This window comes from Mustela lutreola, chromosome X (genome assembly GCF_030435805.1).
Source record: "Mustela lutreola isolate mMusLut2 chromosome X, mMusLut2.pri, whole genome shotgun sequence".
In the NCBI taxonomy this organism is placed as follows: domain Eukaryota; kingdom Metazoa; phylum Chordata; class Mammalia; order Carnivora; family Mustelidae; genus Mustela; species Mustela lutreola.
This window is the reverse complement of record NC_081308.1, coordinates 28676332-28697805: the sequence shown is the minus strand read 5'-3', so window position 1 is coordinate 28697805 and position 21474 is coordinate 28676332. Positions and strand designations below refer to the sequence as shown.

Sequence of the window (21474 nt, the reverse complement as noted above, 5' to 3'; positions counted from 1 at the left end):
GAAATAGGCTAATTTCAATATGACAGGTTTATATTCTGGAGGTAGTGAAAATAGCCCCAATGTTTGCAGATATACAGGTTGGTGCACTAAAGGAAAGAGAATTAAAAAAAATGTTTCCACTTCATTGCATTACCACTCTTGATTCTTGATATAAATTGAATGTAAATTAGTGAACTGCCTGTAAACACAACTTGAGTGGTGACTAATATTGACAGTCTACCATTTAGGTTCCCTTGAAATTGTTCTCCTTGCTTGATGAAACCATAACTGGGGATATAAAGAGATTGTTTTAATATGTTGAGTGAATTGTTTACATGAAAAACTACATTCCCATAAAAGTCTGATCTATAAAGGCTAAAATTTATGTTGCTCACTGTTTCTGTATACTCACATCACCAGTGTGACTGTTGCTTGATTTGGAAGAAGTAATGAAATTTTAAAAAGCATTTGCATGCACAAATATATCCATTATTGACGTGCATATTTGCAATTTAGCAAGTCATTTACTTTTGTTTAAATCTTGAAAGCTTCGGTGTGTATGTATGTGTTGGACACATTAGGTTTTATATTTTTTTAAAGATTTTATTTATTTATTTGAGAGAGAGATAATGAGCAGGGGGAAGCGTAGAGGGAGAAGCAGACTCCCCACCGAGCAGGGAGCCCAATGAGGGGCTGATCTAAGGACCCTGAGATCATGACCTGAGCCGAAGGCAGATGCTTAACCAACTGAGCCACCCTGGTGCCTGGGTTTTATATTTTTTTAAATTTACATATGCCTGTGTACATACAGAGCAAAAGTTTTAATTACCTTAACAAAAAATAAGTACTTGCCTATTTCTTATATACTGCTTTCTGCTAGGTATTTAGTTCATTGATCTTTAAAAACCAAATTTAGCTTCAAAATAAAGAGTAATTCAGAATTGAAACATACTGTTTTCATTTGACGTTTTTTTTTATCTGTTTAGAAATTCTGACACGATATTCCTTGTTTTCTCTTAAATATATCATGCAGTTCCATATAGCACATGCACATTTCTCTGCCAGAGACAACCTTCCTGTCTGTGTCTCTACCCTCTGGACATTTCTGCCAGTCTAATACAGATTCCCCTTTCTAGGTTTCCCTTGTTCTGCTGTATTGAGACTTACTGAGTTAGGCTTAAAGTACTGGTTTGTCTGTCTCAAAAGACAGTAAGTTTGTTGATGGGAGAATTTGTGTCTATATTAGCATCTCCCAAATCTTGCACAGGGCCTGTCATGGAGCTGTTCTACAAGTCAGGGTTGTGGAATGAATGAATGAATGAACAGAATGATAACTGCTTTCTACAGGTGATTATATGTAAGCAAAAGTTAAATGATCAATCTTTATATGAGCAAAGGGTGGTTGTTAAGATTGCAATTAACTCTGAATATGAAGATAGTACCGTGTGAGGAATAATGCACTTAACATGTTTTTGATGTTTCTGTTATGAAAGCAACCCATCATCATACAATCAGAATCTGTAAGCATTTCTTCTAAGGTGTGTGTAAACTCATGGCAAATTTATGTGGCTTCGATATTTCTACATTCTGAAATTTCTTAAGAATTACACATAGAGAGGAGAAAGAAGTTGAGGGAAATTGGAAGGGGAGATGAACCATGAGAGACTATGGACTCTGAAAAACAATCTGAGGGTTTTGAAGGGGCAGGGGGTGGGAGGTTGGGGTACCAGGTGGTGGGTATTAGAGAGGGCACGGATAGCAGGGAGCACTGGGTGTGGTGCAAAAACAATGAATACTGTTACACTGAAAAGAAAAAAAAAAGAATTCCACATAGCACTTGAAATGCATTGATTTATTGGCTTTATTAAAACATTTAGGACTTTACTATTAATGTATATGTAATGATCAAACCTGAAGACTATACAAGGTTATGACGTAGTTTATAGTGTCCTAGGTATTATCTGCACATTTCTGTGGCCAACAGAAAATAAGGGTTGGTTCTGAGAAATTTATTCCTGTTTTATATAATTTGAATTGAAACATTATGGAGTAAAACCATCTTTCTACCCTTTAGTAATACTTGAATTTCAATATTGTATTCATTACTTTTTTTTAAAGATTTTTATCTATTTATTTGATAGACAGAGAGAGATCACAAATAGGCAGAGAGGCAGACAGAGAGAGAGAGGGAAACAGGCTCCCCGCTGAGCAGAGAGCCCGATGTGGGGCTCAATCCCAGGACCCTGAGATCATGACCTGAGCCGAAGGCAGAGGCTTAAACCACTGAGCCACCCAGGCGCCCCTCATTACTTTGTTTTTATCCACTGTCTTCCACGTAGATATAGAGACATTTTCCAATAATAACAATTGCAACAAAATTAATGACATAGAAAAATTAGGAAAATCATGGAAGGGAGTCATATGTGTATGCAGATTTAAAGACTGCTATCTCTGTTCACTCCTTCAAGTATTTATTGCACACCTAGTACCTAAAAGGTGCTACTTGCTGGAGTATGGTGGTGAGAAATCGACCACCAACAATAGCAACACAAGAACTATAAACATGGTCCTAACTCTCATGGAACTTACTCTCATTGGGAGTGACACGCTCAGAAGAATATGTGTATATTTACAACATAAAGTAGCTCTGTTCAGAAAGAGCAGATCACAAAGAGAGCTCATGCATACCATGATGTCAGGTTGAACATCCATGAGGAAGGGACTCTGGAACTGTGACCTAAAAGGTAAATGGTGGTTAACTAAGTAGGGATGAAGAAAGCCTGTGCTGTCAGAGTAGAGTTCATGCATACTTCTGTGGTGGGAATGAACAGAAACAAGACTAGGGTAACTCCATCTATGCATGTGATGGTAGAACAAGAGGGTGGAGAACCAAGCAGGAATCTTTCCATGTAGGGTCTTAAACATCATGCTAAAAATCCTAAGAATTTGGATATCTTCCTTAAGGGAACTAGGAAGCTATTGAAGAATATAAGCAAATCATGGGTTGATCATATTCATTTATCAATTATGCCTTCTGGGTGAGGCATTGGAAATGCACTGAAGGGGGTAGAGGCAGGAGCAGGAAAGCTTCTTATGTGTATTTGGATTAATCCAAGCAATAGAGGATAGCGCTTTGAATTAAGGATGGTGGCTAAGACAATGGTCAGTTGGCTTCATACTTTATTCTGAGACCCCTGGTGGCCAAACACAAAGGAAAATAAGATCAATTCTAAACTTCTTTTCTTCTGAGAGGAGAAATTTCTTCAGGAAAGGGATTTTTTTTCCCCATAATTATTTCCTGTGTCTATAAAAAAAAAAAAGTATCTCACTAGAGATATTATTATAAAACAGACACATTTTAAGCTTTTAAGTGAAATAAATTTCAGGATTTGGGGCATTATTTTTTAATGAAATCTAAAGAAAATATTTAAGTACAACACTTTTTTTTTTCAAGCACGGTTTTTTAAAAGCACTTGTGCAGAGATTATATTTTAATCGGGGTCTATGAAGAGTTGTTTTAGGGCATATTAATGGCTGCTGTGTGACAAAAGACATTTGGGGGTCACCTTCTACTACATTGTCCTACACAGTCACTCACAGAGGTTTAATTGAGTACTTGACTATTGAACAAACAGTTCAAATACTCTTAGAATTCATTCATAAACCAGCTTTCCTGGGATTAAATGGACTTCTGGTTAAGTATCCCTGCTTTCAAATGTCTGGAGAAAATAGCAAAGAGTCAGAAAGATACATAAATAGGATTATGTATGCTTTGCTGAAATTTTAAGATAGTACCATGTTTCAACTTCTGATCTTGAATTTAATGTGTGGTTTAACTACAGACCACATATTCTAATATTGTGTATGTTGCTTTCATATACATATACATGTGTATGCAACTACTAACAAACAACACATGCGTGGTGTTGGAGACTTCTCAGTTCTAAGCTCAGATTTGGAGGAGAAGTATGTTTTCTTTAACTTTAATTGTAGAACCACAATAACATGAGAATGAAACAACGTAGGCCTTTGCAATGTGACCAAAGGTCAGCTTCTTGCCTTACTATTAACCGTATTAATTGAGAGAAATGATTCAGTATGTTTATACCCAACTGTTCTTTTAAATAGGAAAGAATACCTAACTGAGAGTGTTCTTGTGAGGATAAGGTATATATGTAACACTGAATGAAAGCATTGAGCTTTGTTTGGGACTTGAAATTTAGATAGGTAGACAGCCCTTTCTCGAGTAGTATGCAAAACTACTTGGGAAGAGCAACAACAACAAAGCTTTGTGAGTAAAAAGAAATATTACATATTAAGCTATACATACTATATTTATAATCTGTAAAACTTGATGTATATTATGAAACTCACATAAACTCTTTGTAGTTATGGGTAAATTCATGCTTTTTATTATGGGGAAATATACATAGAATGTGGAGGGAGGTGGCTGTGGGTGGGGATGTAAATGTCATGGTAGCTACATTTTCACAGGGCTTGTGAGGTCTACTGTAGTTTAAGCAAACACATTCCATTTCTTGCAGAACTCAGTTTCTGTAGATTAATAGGAAAATCAAGCTCCTAGAATGCACATAGTTTATGAGCTTTGTGGTCTTTGCTTGCTTTGTGGTTAAAGGTTACATCTAGGCAGACGATACTGTAACTTGGTACATGTTTGACCCTCTTCAAGACTTTTATAGTTTAGCACTCAAGTATGTCAGGGCTCATAGTGGTATGGTTGGATATACTGGAGGACTTCTTGCTGCTTCTCATTAGTTCACAAAAACAAGAGGCAGAGTCACTCCGGATTTAAACTTGAATAAAACCTTTCCTTTCCTTGCCGTGCCTCCTAAGAGTACTCTTTTTGTTTGTTGGTTTGTTTGTTTGTTTTTATGTCCTTTTGCAGAGGCAAAATGTAAATATTCTCTAAAGGCTACTTCTGTATCTTATGGAGAAGAAGAGGAATAAGCTCATTAATTTCAGTTTTTAAATATGTGTAGGTCAACAAGGTTCCTTCTAGGAGTTCTCATCAAATACCCCTCTGTACTACAGTTTCTTTTTGCTAAAGATTTTTAATTCTTAATTTTTATTTCCCCAAGAGTCACATTGTAACTCCTTTATGCTGATGTTTATTATCCTTTTTTAAAAGATGAAACAAACAGTTAAGATTGAGTAGCAACAGGTATCTTGAGGTTTTTGGTGCCAGCATGGATGCAACCTTCCAACTTCACATTTAGGTATATGCTTCTGCCTCGCTGGATGAACTGGCCTATTTGCTCACCTCTCTGTGATTTCCTGTCCTGTTTTAGAACTTCCACAGCAGGATTACCCTCACTCTTTAGTGTCACTTTTCCCTTGAACCCTTGATAATAAATAATCCCTTGGTTAAAATGTGAAATATTTCTTTGGAACTTAAATACTTTTCAAGAGTCTCTTTAATAAAATGTATTTTGTTATGAGATGGTTTAAATATCACATTTACAACAATGTCATTTGTTGATGAATGTTTAATCTTAAATATTGCATTATGAGCTATCTTCCATATGAACTTCTATCATTATAACTTCTCTGCAGGTTCTTTGAAAATCCATGCAGATAAGACTGTGGCATATTCATGTATTCATTTAACCCTGCCCTCTCTCTGTCCCTAATGCAGAATCCTGCCATATGCAAGGGACTCTGATAAGCTTTGGACCAGTACAAAGGAATAAAATAGCTTTCAGCCTTCACTGTATTCACAGTTAAAAAGGAGATCCTACATAAACTCTAAATTAAAATGTATCTGGTTGAATATTAAAATAGACATAACTTTGGCAAGCTGTGGGAGACAGAGCAGAGAATGGTTCATTCAGTTCGGGGAGACTGAGATTAGTTTCAAAGAGGAGTGACATCTTAAAGATACCTAGAATTTAAAGAGATGGAGAAAGAATGCCTTCTAAGTAGAAGGACTATGGGATACAAGAGTCATAAAGATTCAGATAATACAGTGAGTGTAGCTGTGCCATCATCATAAGACAGAACTTTTCTGAGTACTTCTTATATCACCGTGCGCTCAATTCTGGATGTTAATCTTGTCATCTGCTTAAAGAATGCTTATGAGGTAAGCTCTGTGGTACCTTTATTTTACAGAGTGGTTGAGAAATACACATAAGGTCAAGTGGTTATCACGTGGTGTGAGCAGGATTCAGATCCCCCACACTTGCTAATTTTAAAGCCTGTGCACAATAAGCACAGTGTTATACTACACAGAGTGAGTGGAATAAAGTTAGAAAAGGCACTCCCCAGAACAGAGCTGGAAATGTACCACACAAAATAAGTAAATATTCCTCGAGAATTGCCTGAGGAAAGAGACGGATCTAACCCCAACCGTAACCTACAGCACAAATATATTTTTTTAAGTTCTCAGAACTGGCCTTGATATGTAAATTCAGTGTGAGACACATCCTCGTTTTGTCATCTTTCCAAGGCATTTAGCACCTTCACTAATTTTTAAACTAAGACCAAGTATCAAAGATCCATTGCTATCTCTGTTTAAATTTCAAAGCATATGTCTAATTTAGCCAACAATATTTAGCACTTGGCCAGGAACACTGAAGACTTTTTTCAGGGCCCTTATCTCTAGATCCTCTGCAAAAGTAACCTGGTTTTGGTGACTAATCTCCTGAGGTTTTCTGACTGAAAAGACTCCTCCTTAGAGGAGTGATATTGGACATCTCTCCTGATTTTTGAATTGCCAAATGGCAATGAGTTTAAAAGCATCTGTGTTTCTTGGCAGCAAATATAACATTTGTGGAAGAGTCCAATAATTTAAATCCTTCTACATGTCTCAACTGGAGAACAAAATGATCTATTCTACTTTTGTATTCTCCCTTTATTCTTTGACCCTTTAAGTAGAAAAAAATACAAAACAATGTGGTCTTTTAAATAAATTGGACAAATAAAGTTCCCTTCTCTAATATAAACACAAACATATATATATATATATATATAATATATATATATATATCTGTGTATATATATATATAATCTTATATGTCAAATATAAAGGCATTATGTAGAAATACACACACATATATAGCTATTCTAATTTAATACTTAGATTTTAAAATCTAACAACCTGGATTTTAATATGGAGTCTCTCTAAAATGTTTAATATTTTAGTTTATAAGAATTAATTAGCAGTTTGTGTATGAGTACTCTATACATTTTGAGGAGCTTATACATCCTATACTAAATAGTGAATGCTGCACAGCATTTCATAGTATAAAATTTTGTAACTCGGAGTCACCAATTTCTGTTACCTACAGTAAGAAAATGGGAACATATGTTAAAAACAGATGTTATTTTGAAAGCTATATTATTGAATGTCCTTTTTTATTAATTTCTTTTCAGCGTAACAGAATTCATTGTTTATGCACCACACCCAGTGCTCCATGCAATACGGGCCGTCCTTAATACCCACCACCTGGTACCCCGACCTCCCACCCCACCCCTCCCCCGCCCCTTCAAAACCCTCAGATTGTTTTTCAGAGTCCATAGTCTCTCATGCCCTACCTTATCATTGGATTTTGACTTGGTACAAAAATGGTTTGAATTCTTTTAAAAGATACTTAAGATATTCACATTTTTTTTTTTTTTTTTTTTTTTTAATGATCAACATTTTATTTTATTTTATTTTTTTTTTTTTTTAAAGCTAACTTTAAATTATGAATTATCCCATCTTCATGAGAAAGGCGTTTCAGAGCCATACTTTAGAATTTTTATATTTCTCTGTTTATACTAACTCTTTGAATGATACAGTCTATCTGCATTCACGATGACGAAAATGATCAGGTAATTAATTGCAAGTAGATAAAGGAATTCAAAAGATTTGATCATATGATGTTCTGGGATATTTCCCTCATGTAAATTTGTTGATTGAATCACTTCAGTTATGCCATTGTTTATATCCCAGGCCATAGGCCTTATCTACTAAATTCTGGCTTTTGAATGTTATCAACTACGTCAGTCAAACTGGAAGACTTGATATACACATCTGAGGCTTTGTTCTGCTCCAATAATTGAACTGTTTTTTTTTATCCTTAGTTTTTTTTTTTTCCTGTTTTCACTTCATAAAATCATCACTAAAGTCTAGGAGCTCTAGTAAATATTGCTATAATGTAGCTGTACCTGTTGTTTCCTTTTTTCGTTTTTTTTTAACCTGTTGTTTTCTAATTTAACAGTTGCAAAACAAAGACTGGGTTTTATGGTTGTTTTCTCCATGCACATTGCATACCTCCACACAATCTTTTGTTGGGATTATTTGCATGGAGGGTTGATAAGAGATTGTGAGTCTCTGAAAATAAGGACACCTGAGATCCTCTTGGTAAAATTACTGTTTTGTCTTTGAGCTTTTCCACCTGAATAAAGACGTGAGTTAAGGAGATTCTGATTCAAAAGGAAAATGAAATCTGATTGGGTGGTCTTTAGCTGATTTCTCATATTATGGATTTACAAAATGAGATTGTTCTGAATTCTTGGTTAATAGCACATAAACTGAGTTGTTTTAGTACAACCAGCCATTTGAAATGAAAATGCACTTTTGGCACAACCAACTCAGAAAATCTGAAATCGTGAGTTATAAGAATGTTCTGGTTCCTATCTGAAAGATAGCGTATTTTATAGAGAATAGCAGTGGAAGCTTGTCTTTTTAGAAACAAGTATAGTGTGAGGATTGTATGATAATTAATACTCATGACACTTAGCTCTGTGGTAACAGTAAAATTGTAATTAGAAAATAATTATCATAAAATACTCAATTATACCTTCATAGAGCTTTTAGAAATTGAATCACTAATTTAATACATAGTGATTAAGTGTTAATTCCTTTTCATGAGAAAATGGTCAGTTTATGAAATTGTGACATTTTTTATAGGCCATGCTCTATTTTTTCACAAAACAAGTTCTTTCACTGATATATTCATTTAAATATCAAATAGCACATAATATGCTTAAAATGTTTTTAGATACTTATGAAAGGTCTATCTTGGCTTAATCAAACATAAAACAATAATCTTTTCCTCTCCTAAACTATCTGAGCTTCAGTAAAATAGCCTCATACAACTGATGTAGATTAACTCAACCCCCTCCTTGCACTCAATTAGAGTGTCACTAAAAGCTCATTTTTTATGTTAAAATAAAACATAAAAGTTTGAACTCATAAAATCTTCATTTTCTTGCTCACTTCATACAAAACCAAAAGCTTCAGCATCCAGTAAGAAGTATTTATTAAAAATAGTGTTACCTTAATGTTACATTTTAGAATGACCAACTTGTCTCGGCTTGTCTGGGAATTTCTTGGTTTGAAAATTGAGAGTTCCATTCTGTGGGAACTGCCTAGTCCCACGCAAACAAAATAGTCGCCTTGAAATGCTAGTTTATCTTGGGATTCTTGCATCCCTTGAAATAGCACACAAGATGTTGGCTATACATTTGTACATATAGGTACGCATTTCCCGAAGATGGGGATTTATAACTTTTATCAATGCCAAGGCATCAAAGATCCCCCCAAAATCTTAAAAACTGCTAAACCAAGCAGGGTTAACACCATTTGAAAAACTGATGATGAAAGTAAAAATTTGGGGTAATAGAATGTTTTAAAATAATACATTTAAATACCAAATAATAAGAGAAATAATGAGTGATTATACCTTTTGATATTGATTGTTTGCCTTTGCTGTGTAAGATGTAGCTCTTACCTTGGCATATTTTCTGAAGTTTAAAGAAACAAACAGGTTTGAATCTTGTCTCTAAATTTATTAGCAGTTGAACTTGATCAAGTTCACATTTTTGTGATTTGCTTTCTTTTTGTGTAAAATGGAGGAAATAATGCCTAATTTTTAATATAATTGTAATGGTTAGAGAAAGTGTGTGTTAAGCCTCTAACTTAGTGCATTGTCATATATAGTAGGCATTGTGTAAATGACTATTATCAATAATGGTTAGTATGGGGGTGCCTGGGTGGCTCAGTGGGTTAAGCCTCTGCCTTTGGCTCAGGTCATGATCCCAGGGTCCTGGGATCGAGTCCCGCATCGGGCTCTCTGCTCAGCAGGGAGCCTGCTTCCCCTTCTGTCTGTGCCTGCCTCTCTGCCTACTTGTGATTTCTCTCTCTTTAGAAAATAAATAAAAAATGGTTAGTATATTTGTTATATAGTTAATAGTTTTATAATTAAACATGTCCCTTTTAGGATTTTGTATCATATTCTTAGATGTGTGACATTAAATCACCTCCAAACAAAAATGAACAGTTGGTATACTGAAAGTAAGTATTATCATTATTTTTTCTTTGGGGTATATAGTTAGAAGATTTTGTAATGTCTTTGACAGTGAGTGAAGGGTTACACATATTAGCTCAAACTGATAAATAATATTTAAAAAATTCTGAATTGAACATCATTTTCTTTAACTTGTTCTGACCATATGGATTCCTGAATGTAAAGTGGCAAACTAACTAGAATACAAATCATTAAAAAGTAGTTTACTTCAGGGGCACCTGGGTGGCTCAGTCGGTTAAGCATCAGCCTTTGACTCAGGTCATGAACTTCAGGGTCCTGGGATTGAGCCCTGCATTGGACACCCTGCCCAGCAGGGAGTCTGCTGCTCCCTCTCTCTGCTCACACACTCTCTCTCTGTCTTTCTCAAATAAATTAAAAAAAAAAAACTTAAAAAAAATAGTTTACTTCGATAGAAGTACAGAGGTCCAAATAATAAGTAGAACCCAAGGCTGAAACAACCTAGCATGATAGAAATTATGCTGCCCATGATTTTTCAATGACTATAAGAATAAACATCTGTATAACATGTGAGCTGGCATGTCATCTTGGTCAAATCATTGTTACCTGAGTTGAGAGAAGCTCTCCACATCATCTTCAACGTCTCCTAGTCCAGAATGATTAAATAGTCTCAGGGCTACTCCACAGCATGGCTGGCTATCTAACTGTAACTTTGACCTGTGTGTCCTAATGTCCTTTTGGCTTACTCATAGCTAGATTCCATCCACTATTAGCTAAATTGATGACACCTTTCCAGGTGATCCTGAAGTTATTTAGAGATGATTATGACACTCTGAAATGTCCAGTAAGCCTTCCAGATTTCTCAGGAATTACATTTGGACCTTTCTAAATGAATAACAGAGAGATTAGATGAAATCCCTATGTCATAATCATTGCCCATATATTTTTTTAAACCAAACACATGCCTTTAGGCTTTCTGTTCAGCAAGTCACACAGTTGGTTTTGCTGCATTGAAAAATCACTATGAACACATTTTAAAATAATCTAGCTGGCTTCATTTTTGTCTGCTAAATTGCACTGAATACAATCTGTGATTGCAACTTTGCCTTTGCTTCAATCTATTAGCTATTTTTGAAAGATGCATAACTTAATTGAAAGATAAGTACAACCTTTTCATTTAGAATCTTTATGAAAAATGTAAAAGATGCTTTGCCAGTGTGAATAGTTAATTGATTTTGACTGTACCAGGGTAAGATGCAAAAAGAGTGTGTCTATGGCAACTCTTTATGCCATAAAATATTTAAAGGGCCTTATTTAATGTGACTCCCTTTTAAATTCACTTAATGGAGTAAGTAAACCTGGATTTGTAATTAGAGTCTAAGAATAAAGCGTCATAATTGAAGTAAGATAATATGAAGAGGCTTATACAATAATGATTGAGCTTCAAATGAATCCATTCTTCCTTGGACTTAACTAAGACCATGTAACTCTTGAATTGATTCACCATGATGTAATAATAATAGTATGTGGATGACAAGTATATTACTTTATAAAGGTAAAGCATCTTACAGTGTACCAGCCTCCTTCCTGTACACCTTCTACGTTTGAGTCTCCTGTTAGCCCTGGATATATGTTTGTCCATTTTCCAGGCAAGAAAACTGAGGTACACAAATTTTAACCTGTTTAGTATCACATAATTAGTAATTGATAAAGCCACACTTAAATCCAGATATTCCAACTTCAAGTCTAGCATTGTTTTCCCTGTGTTCCTTCTTTGTGTCATAGCGAGCACTGAGTTCACAGGAAGGATAGAAGAGCCACAGATTGTTGCCATATGTTTCAGAAGAATACTCTGCTTCCAGTAGACCTGATTTAGCCCTTATATTTCCCTGTTCATTTGTCTCTTCTTTTCAGAAAAATGGCCCTTCCATCTTAATGGCTTTGCTTTTGCTTTTTTATTCCCGTGTCTTTTTGAACATTTAGAATTAAATAGTTATGGTTTTTCTCCCTACCTTGACAAAAGATTGCTTGTATAGTTCTCCATTAAGAAAGTAAAGAAAAAAATAAGGATATAGTTAGAGATCAATAGATCTGAAAGCCAGGAAGCAGGAACTTTTATACTAAAATAAAATATTCTCCATTCAATGTTTTTTTGTTTACTTTCTATTTTCTTTAGGTAAAATCAACTGAATAAACATAATTCATTTAAGAAGGAAGTTCTGTAGTTACCCAATAATTATTGGCAATTTTAATTTTTTTTTAATTTTGTCCTTTCAAGTTTTTATTTAACTTCCAGTTTGTTAATGTACAGAGTAGTGTAAGTTTCAGGTGTAGAATTCAACACTTCTGTACAAGACCCAGTGGTCATCACAACAAGTGCCCTCCTTCATCCCCATCACCTATTTCCCCCATCCCCCCAACCTCCTCCCCCTGGTAACCATCAGTTAGTTCTCTAGAGTTAAGAGTCACCTTCTTAGTTTGCCTCTCTTTTTGTCCCCACTATATTCACCTATTTTGTTTCTTAAATTCCCTGTTTGAGTGAAATCATATGGTATTTGTCTTTCTCTGACTGACAATTCATTTAGCATAATACACTATTGGTAATTTTTACTTTAATATTTATTTTCCACCAAGCATCAATGTGGGAAGGGTGTCTCTAGCCTTTGTTTAGATAAAACTCTTCTGTTCATGCAGCAAAAAGTGGCAGTCTCAGTGTTGGGGATGTCAGGGTGGAACTCTTCCCTGACAATATTTTGTTGCACTACTAATATACAGAGGCTGAGGTTCAGGTTCAGGCATATGCTATGAATGTGTGTGTATAGAAACATATAGAAATCTTGTAAACCTGGTGATTCACAGACCTGTACCCCTGGGGATACAAATATATGTTTATAAAAAATAAAAAATTTAAAAAAAAATTGCAAAAATAAAAAAAAAAGAAAACTATCAAAAAAAAAAAGAAATCATATGTACATGGAACTACGTATTAAAACATACTTGTGTCTCTTTGCTCTATAAATAAATGATTACTTATTTCAACATTTAGATGGGATTTTAGCATGATAAAATAGCTTCATTATCCTTTCTAGACAATCTGATAGCAGTGCTTTTCCAGCAACCTATCCCTCCTTCCACATTTTTGATACTACACCAAGAATTTTCTCCCCATTCTGTTGAGGTAATTATCCTTGCATAATTTTGAGCAAGATTTCCTGGCAATGTACATACACAAAATTGTTGATATGGCTTGAGCTCAAATGATGCTTCTATTCAATTTGTTTACCTTTCAGCTTGAGCAGAGTTTTTGTGTCATAAGAAAAATAGCAAGAGAGAATGTCATAGTAGAAATGAACTTTTATAGATCAGTTTAAGTAAATACTGGCTGCAAACGATCCAGGAATTTTAGCATTTTCTTGGAATCCTTAACCATAATTCTTAGCCCAGAGCAAAACTTTTCTCAAGTGATGGTGAAATATCTAATTCTATTAAATCCTAATTATTCCATGGGCTAGTTTGGAATAAACTGTCTATGAGTTTTCCTGCTAAGAAATGGACTGTTTGTTTATTGCTCATTTCCCCCAAATCAAGGAAAGCTGTGGTTCTTCAATTTAGATTGATGTTGACAAGGTCCTCTTCATAACAGCAGGTGTTAGGCTATAATTGGTCATTATAGAATTATCTTTTGCTTGAAGGAATTCAAGAAACAAGAAAAGGATGTTCTTTTCTGTATATTGACTCTGGTTAAAAATCAAAAGAATGACATGAGAGCTAATATGTAAGTTAACAGAATTTGTCATTTTATTAAGCGATAAATATATTTAAGACACTAATGTCAGTGTGAAGATCCCTTGGAAACCACTCTTCTTGGGCCTAACGTACAAGTTATTCCTCTTACCATGATCTTTTTTTTTTTTTTTTAAGATTATTTATTTATTTATTTGTCAGAGAGATCAGGAGCACAGATAGCTGCAGGCAGAACAGGCAGAGTGAGAAGCAGGCTCCCTGCTGAGCAAGGAGCCCTGATGCAGGACTCAGTCCCAGGACTCTGGGATCATGACCTGAGCCAAAGGCAGACACTCAACCAACTGAGCCACCCAGGTGCCCCTCTTTTTTTTTAATGTAAAAATTGAAAACAAAAGAGCAGTCAGTATAGGGAACAAAATGCAGCCAGATGACCTCTTCGAAGGAGTGATGAGAAACTGGGAGCCTCAGAAATTAATAGGTTAATAGTACTCAGTACTGAGTACTCAGTTCGCAACTCAGCTCGGTTGCAAATGCCTTGCTTGCAACATGTAAAGCAATTAGCACCAGCATTTCGATTAGATAACATAAAATAATATCACTTTGTAAATAACAATAAATAATTGTTCAATTGCCTCTAAGAGGACTATTACTGAGTAAAATAAAATGTTACTGGCTTAAAGTAATAAAAATTATAATATAAAAATAAAACTTTGTACTTATTTATACAATTAGGAAGGAAATGAAGGTTTAATAAGGCAAGTTTCAAATACACACTTACAATCCATTTTTAAAGTAATATTTTTAGTAAATCCTAACTCCAATGTCGGGTTTATACTTACCACCTTGAGATCCAGAGTTGTATGCTCTAACAACTGAGCCAGCCAGGTGCCCACTTATAATCCATTTTTAAAATAAAAACTTCCCTAAAAAAAATGATACTTTGCATAACCTTGCCAGTGATTTCAAAAGTCCTTAAACGTGCAGAAAATAATCATTCACCTCACATACCTAAATGAACCTTAATTATTTTCTCTGTTCCTTCTTATCCTTTTTTTTTTTTTTTTTTTTTTTGCCTGCATCACACAGTCAGCTTTCCACTCTACATGTTTGAGGTCTATTAACATTGTTGATCATGAAGATCATAAGCTGGCTTCTAATATAAATGCTGCAGGGAAACACAAACACTGTTAAGTTGCTACAGCATCCTGGGGTGAAGACCATTTTGACTGGCATGGTGTTTTTTTTTTCCTGAATGTAGAAATGAAATGAAGAAGGATTTTATTAGATGTACAGTTCTACCATTATGAAGAAGATTCTGTCTATAGTCCTATGGTGAAGGGCACTATCTCGTTAGGAGTCCCTGCTATGCACAGGTTTTCTCAGTCCTGGGTCAGTTAATCCGTGTGTTAGCCTTGCCATCTACTAAGAAGTCCTCAAACTCTAGAGTCCCAAAGAATCCCTTAGAATGCTTATTTAGAATGCAGATTCCAGGGCCTTATCCCAAAAGCTTCTCTTCTGGCAAGTCCTTATTTAAAGTCGTTAGTCTGGGGTCTTCCTTAGAGAAACACTACTGTAGGAACTCCTCCTTATTTCCAGTCTGGGTTCTGGATTCTTCATTCCAACTGCAGGCAAAGGTATCTCTTAATATATTGTTCTTTTAATAATATTTGAAGCAATTTCAGTCAGGGGCTATTTGGTTGGTGCTACTGTTGCTGTTTTATTCAGTATTTTATGTGACAATAAAAAACTAGAGTAGTTTATTATTTGATCTATTTTATAGAAGGCACCATTTATAATTTGGCTCACTAAAGAATTAACATTATATATATGTGTGTATATATATATACACACATACATACATACATATAAATAAATAAGTGGAAATTTCTTTCCCTAGCCTCATTCCCAGGAAGTCGCCTTTATGGTAATTGTACTTGGAAGTTCCTCTTCCTTCTTTGCCTTGATTCCCTGTCACCAGTTTCTCTTCTTTCATATCCCATTCTGATGAATATCAGAATAGTCATTTGCTTCTATCATGGCTTTTGTAATAAGTCAGAGAATCCTCTCTTTGTGTCGGACCTCTTCCACTTATAACATCCTTGGCCCTTCATGTAACCAAAGGAATTATAATTAAAATACTTGCCAAGAAATGAGATTATAAACAGTGGGCTTTCAGTATTTGTTGTAAGCCTCTTGGCATAGGCATCCCAAGCATATGACTGGTATCCTTTTTGCAGTGAGTACAGCACATAATTTCTCTTGCCAATAGGTAGCCCATACATTTTGTATTTCTATTCTAATGTCCCAAATGACACAAAAAGGTAATTCTCCACCTGGGTGGCTAAGTCGGTTAAGGTCTACTTTGGGCTCAGTCATGATCTCAGGGTTTTGGGATGGAGTCCCGCATCGGGCTCCCTGCTCAGTAAGGAGTCTGCCTCTCCCCCTCCCCCAGCTCATGCACTCTCTCACTCTATCTCTCTCTCAAATAAATAAAATCTTTAAAAAATGTACATTATCTTCAAGTGTTTTATGGGTTAATAAATATATATGAATTGTAAATTATACTTAAATTCCCTTAATGAATCAAACTGATAGTTCTCCTGTTTTGTAAAAATAAATGTCTATTTGAAAGTGGAAAAGCTATGCAAGGAAAAAAAATTAATTCTTATTTTATGAGGTAATTATGTTGTTTTCATTCTATATCGACATTTACAAGTTCTGGGTACCATGAGAGCAAGTATTTATGATCATGTTTGACCATAAGGCATCACTTCTAAACAGATATAAAATTTTATATGATTATGCTTTATTGTGATTGACTGCAATAATTTTCTCAAGTGGTATATATATGATAATCCAATTTTCATTCAAACTATGGGTGTAGGCTGTCAAGCATAAGTAAACTCCACATTGTCCTGTATCACTTTTGCCAAACCTTCTCTGACCACCAAGCCTAATCCAGCAAGAAAAATCGTCACTGCCTCCTCTGCTGTATTTTAGCACTTTTGCCATTATAATAGAATTATTTGTCTACAAGCTTATCTTAGTCACCTTGGGCCACTATAACAAAATTCAACAGACTGGGTGGCTTAAACAACATTTATTTCTCACAGCCTTGGAGGCTGAGATGTCCAAGATCATGGTTCTGGCAAATTTGACTCCTTGAGAGAACTCTCTTCCTCATTTGCAGATGGCTGCCTCCTCTGTGTCTTCACATGGCCGAGAGAGAGAGAGAGAGAGAGAGAGAGAGTTAGGTGGTGGGGGGGGGGGTTGTGGAGGAGAAAGCCTAAGTGTCTCTTCTTATTCTTCTAAGGACACTAATCTCATTTTTGTGAACCAACCCCCATGACTTCCTCTAAACCTGATTACTTCCCAAAGGCCCCACTTCATCACATTGAGGGTTAAGGCTTCAACATATGAATTTTAGGAAGGACAGAAATATTTAGTCTACAACAAAACCTGTATGTTCCAACAAGCCGAGAGCTCCTGAGAAATAGAGGCCTTTATTTATTAGACTTTCAATTCTTACTGTTTAGCATAGTGGTTGGCAATATACTCAGATAAATGAACTAAATAAAGAACACTGTTTAGTACAATTCTGTTTACATCTATTTACATCTATATGTATTTCAATCATATTTTTTGGATGGTGATATCATTTGACAGAGCAGTTGACAATCTACAGTTAAAGAAACTTTGATTGAAAGAGTCTATTTATATCAATATGTATATTTAAAGAGTTTCTTACACCAAACAAAAGAGAGAGAGAGAGTAGTGACAAGGAAAGTGTTTCATTGTGTGACTTAGTCTTCATGTTTTTTTTTTTCCTTTTAGAAAGTTGCATTCATAAATGAAAATATGTTTCTTTTTTACCACTAGAAAGGTGGCATTTTTGCTACAGGGTAAGGCCCTTAGTTTGTGAGTTTTATGCAATATTCCATTCTGTGAAAAAAAGTAATAAAATTATTACACAGACAATGTTACACGAATAATCAATGGATTATTATTACATCAGACAATCACTATATTTTGCCAAAATTGGCAGGGTTTTTTTTTTTTCCAATAAACTCTTGCTAAATGAGTCCTATCAAGACAAGCTTGATTTTATATATATTTGTATATATAAAGTAAACATATTTATTCTCAATACTCCTTATGCAGAAAAGAATTGCTTACCTACTCTCAAGCTTTGTTTTAGTGATGTTCTTCAATTAAAATGCACACATAGGAAAAAATAGAAAAAAATGTAGAATCTGCTTTTCCATATGGGTTTGGAAAGGTAAAGGGAACAATGGTAGCACATAAAGTGGGAAGCATGTGTCTGTGTGTTTACCGTAGCGGTCATCTAGGATTTTAATTTTCAACTGTATGCCCAAGCCCTAGCAATGGGTAGGGCTGAAGTGAGATATGGCCATGGGTAATATTTTAAAACTATCCTCAGGTGATTCTGTTGTGTATTAGAGACAAAAAAAACTGGTTCCCAGGGGTCTGAGAATCTATTGTAACTATCAGTAGTTTTTAAGAGCCATCTTGGTAATGCCTTTGATTATTTTCCCATGGAAATGTGTTCCTTATGTCATCTGGGAAGAAAACCAGTGAATCCTACATGTGATCCTCCCCTAAAACCCACTTCTAATGTTAGATTCTTCATAAACTGATCCTGGCTCCCATTCTAGGAAGAGTTATAAATATCAGTTCTTTGTTTTCTGCCCACAATAGTTAACATTTTCAAGGATTTAATTACATTCTCTACTTACCTCTTTAGGTTTGTTTCAAGTCATGTTGAAAATCATCCTAAAATCCATGCCAAGTTTTATTTCTAATAGTGATATTGAGAACTTTGTCATTTTCTACTTTCTCTTGTAATTTTTTTTTCAAATACCAGTGATTATTGGATAGTAACATAGACAAAGAGATTTGGCAGATTCTCTGGTAAGCAAAGTAGACTTTGTTCATTGCAGTATTGTTAACTTTATAATTTCATTCCTTTTTTCGAAAATAAAGTACTAATAATGTTTAAAGAAACAGTTTATTTGAAGGGCAGTATTAATTAAATCTTCACTAATGCACATGTATATGTACATAACAGTAAGTCAAACAGCTTAACTATGGTTATACTCTTAAGTAGAAACTTAGATAATAAGGTTAGAAGAACTTGATGTGCAATGTCCCCTTATGTTCATATGTAAACTTTCTGCTTCAAATAAGCATTCTAAGACTGGAGTCTGCATGGCACAGATGGTAGAATGACGCCATGATTTCCAATCTGCTCTTTAGTGAAGATATGTCATATGTTTATCGATGATTGCAAGTATATTGGCACATTAAAACTTCATATTTAGTACTATAAAATCTAATGTAAATTGGGTAAAGAAGTTGCTACTTTTGTGAAAAGTACAGAATAGATGCTTTGGGTTCTAGTAAGAAACAGAATTGTCCATTTACACAATTATTGTAGACACAGGGATATATGAGAGTTAAATGCAGAGAGTGATCTGAAATAAATATACACATTTCAGACCAGAGGATGGATGAATAGTTGAAAGATTACTCAATATCAAGCTAATTCCATCCAGCATGCCATTTGAATCCTATTGCCAAAGATGATTATTTATCAGGAAAAACAGACTCCCAATACTAGAGTCCTTGCATTTTAATTTGCCCTTATTAAAGGAAGGAGTTTTTCATTCCTGGAATATAACCAACATCTGCTAAGAAAGAAGTCTTTAGGCAATACTGAAAGTGCATACTTTGTTACCATTAACTTGTATGGCCAATCATCAAACCCTTAATAATATATATTGTCTTAGTAATATATATTAGTGTTTAGAGATCGATGTGTGTTGTTACTATCCAAAGCTGGGTTCTTACATGGAAAAAAAGTGGCACTCGAGTTTAGTGAATAACTTCTGTCATAGATCAGTATTAACTAAGCTTTACCAAATGAATAAGGAAAGTTGTATTGAAGATGTCATGAGGGAAAAACAAAAAAGGGTTTTAAATACGAGACATTGGAGGGGCTCCTGGGTGGCTCAGTGGGTTAAAGCCTCTGCCTTAAGCTTGGGTCATGATCTCAGGGTCCGGGGATGGAGCCCGCATCAGGCTTTCTGCTCGGCAGGGAGCCTGCTTCCTCCTCTCTCTCTGCCTGCCTCTCTGCCTACTTGTGATCTCTCTCTCTCAAATAAATAAATAAAATCTTTTTAAAAGAGAGAGAGAGAGAGATTGGGGACTGTAAAGAGTCTGCAACTCTAAAGCTGTAACTAAAATTCTGCCAGATTTGGTTGACGCTCAGCTGTGGGCAGATATGTACCCTGTTTTAAGAGCTTCCGTGAAAGCCTCAGGAAGTAACACAGGAATGGATTTATAGCTATCATCTATTCATGGAAAGATGCCTGGGGACAAAGTGGCTCCAGCCACCTTTGATTTATAGTAAGCAGGTACAAAAGTGCATGGTTAATGGGACAGTTCCCACTTACATAGTCCTCTCCTGCAGTCACTGAGTCTTCTTACTTCCTCTCTCTCTCTTAACCACCTCAAAAACACCTAGATTAAGGCACCTTGAGAGAATATTAAAATATCAAGTACTCAAGATACTTTGCTCAACCAGATATACCTACAGCATCCCTCCCATCCTGTATTAATCTAGAAGGTTACTTATGCAGTACAACAGATTGAGGCAGCCTTCCCCAAAGCTCATCACTTTGAATGTTAAAGGATTGGTTTTACATCAAGTTAAAACCTGCATACTATAATTTGTGTATAAAAAGCAAAAATATACATCCACTTTCAAATGGAATGCCATTCAAGTTTATGCTAAGTGCTTATATGTCTTTATAAGTATTTCAAGCAAAATAAGTTTCAACTTATCAGGGTTTTCCCCCAACCCCTGTAATTTTTTCTTGAATTTAAAAGAAACATAAGAGGAGCAAATTTGTCTTTAAATTTCTGCCTTGACAGCACATTTAAGTATTTAGAGCTGACATCATCTTAAATGTGTAACTTACATAATGAATGAAGCTAGGCCAGACTTCCCAAAAGTGTGTTTTTAAGAACAATGATCCCATAAGATGTTGAATGAAAAACACATTGTTGGAATATGACAGTTTTGTTTTTCTCTTTAGAAGGTCACAACAAAGCATTAAAAGTTCCTGTAGCGATGGGGCACCTGGGAGGCTCAGTTGTTAAGTGTCTGCCTTCGACTCAGATTATGATCCTAGGGTCCTGGGATCGAGGCCCTTATTGGGACTCCCTGCTCAGTGGGAAATCTGCTTCTCCCTTTCCCATTCTCTCTGCTTGTTTTCCCTCTCCCGCTGTATCTCTATCTATGAAACAAACAAACAAACAAAAAATGCCGGTAGTGAGAACAAATTGGTGGTTACCAGAGACAAGAGGGCTTGAGGGGACAAAATGAGTGAAGAGGATTAAAAAGTACAAGCTTCTACTTATAAAATAAATGAGTCATGGAGATGTAACATGGGAA

General features: G+C 35.3%; 1 protein-coding gene across 7 annotated transcripts in view; it reads left to right on the top strand.

Moving 5' to 3' along the window:
• DMD (dystrophin) overlaps window positions 1-21474 on the top strand; it is a 2248143-nt gene that overhangs the window by 256537 nt on the left and 1970132 nt on the right. The window lies entirely within an intron of this gene.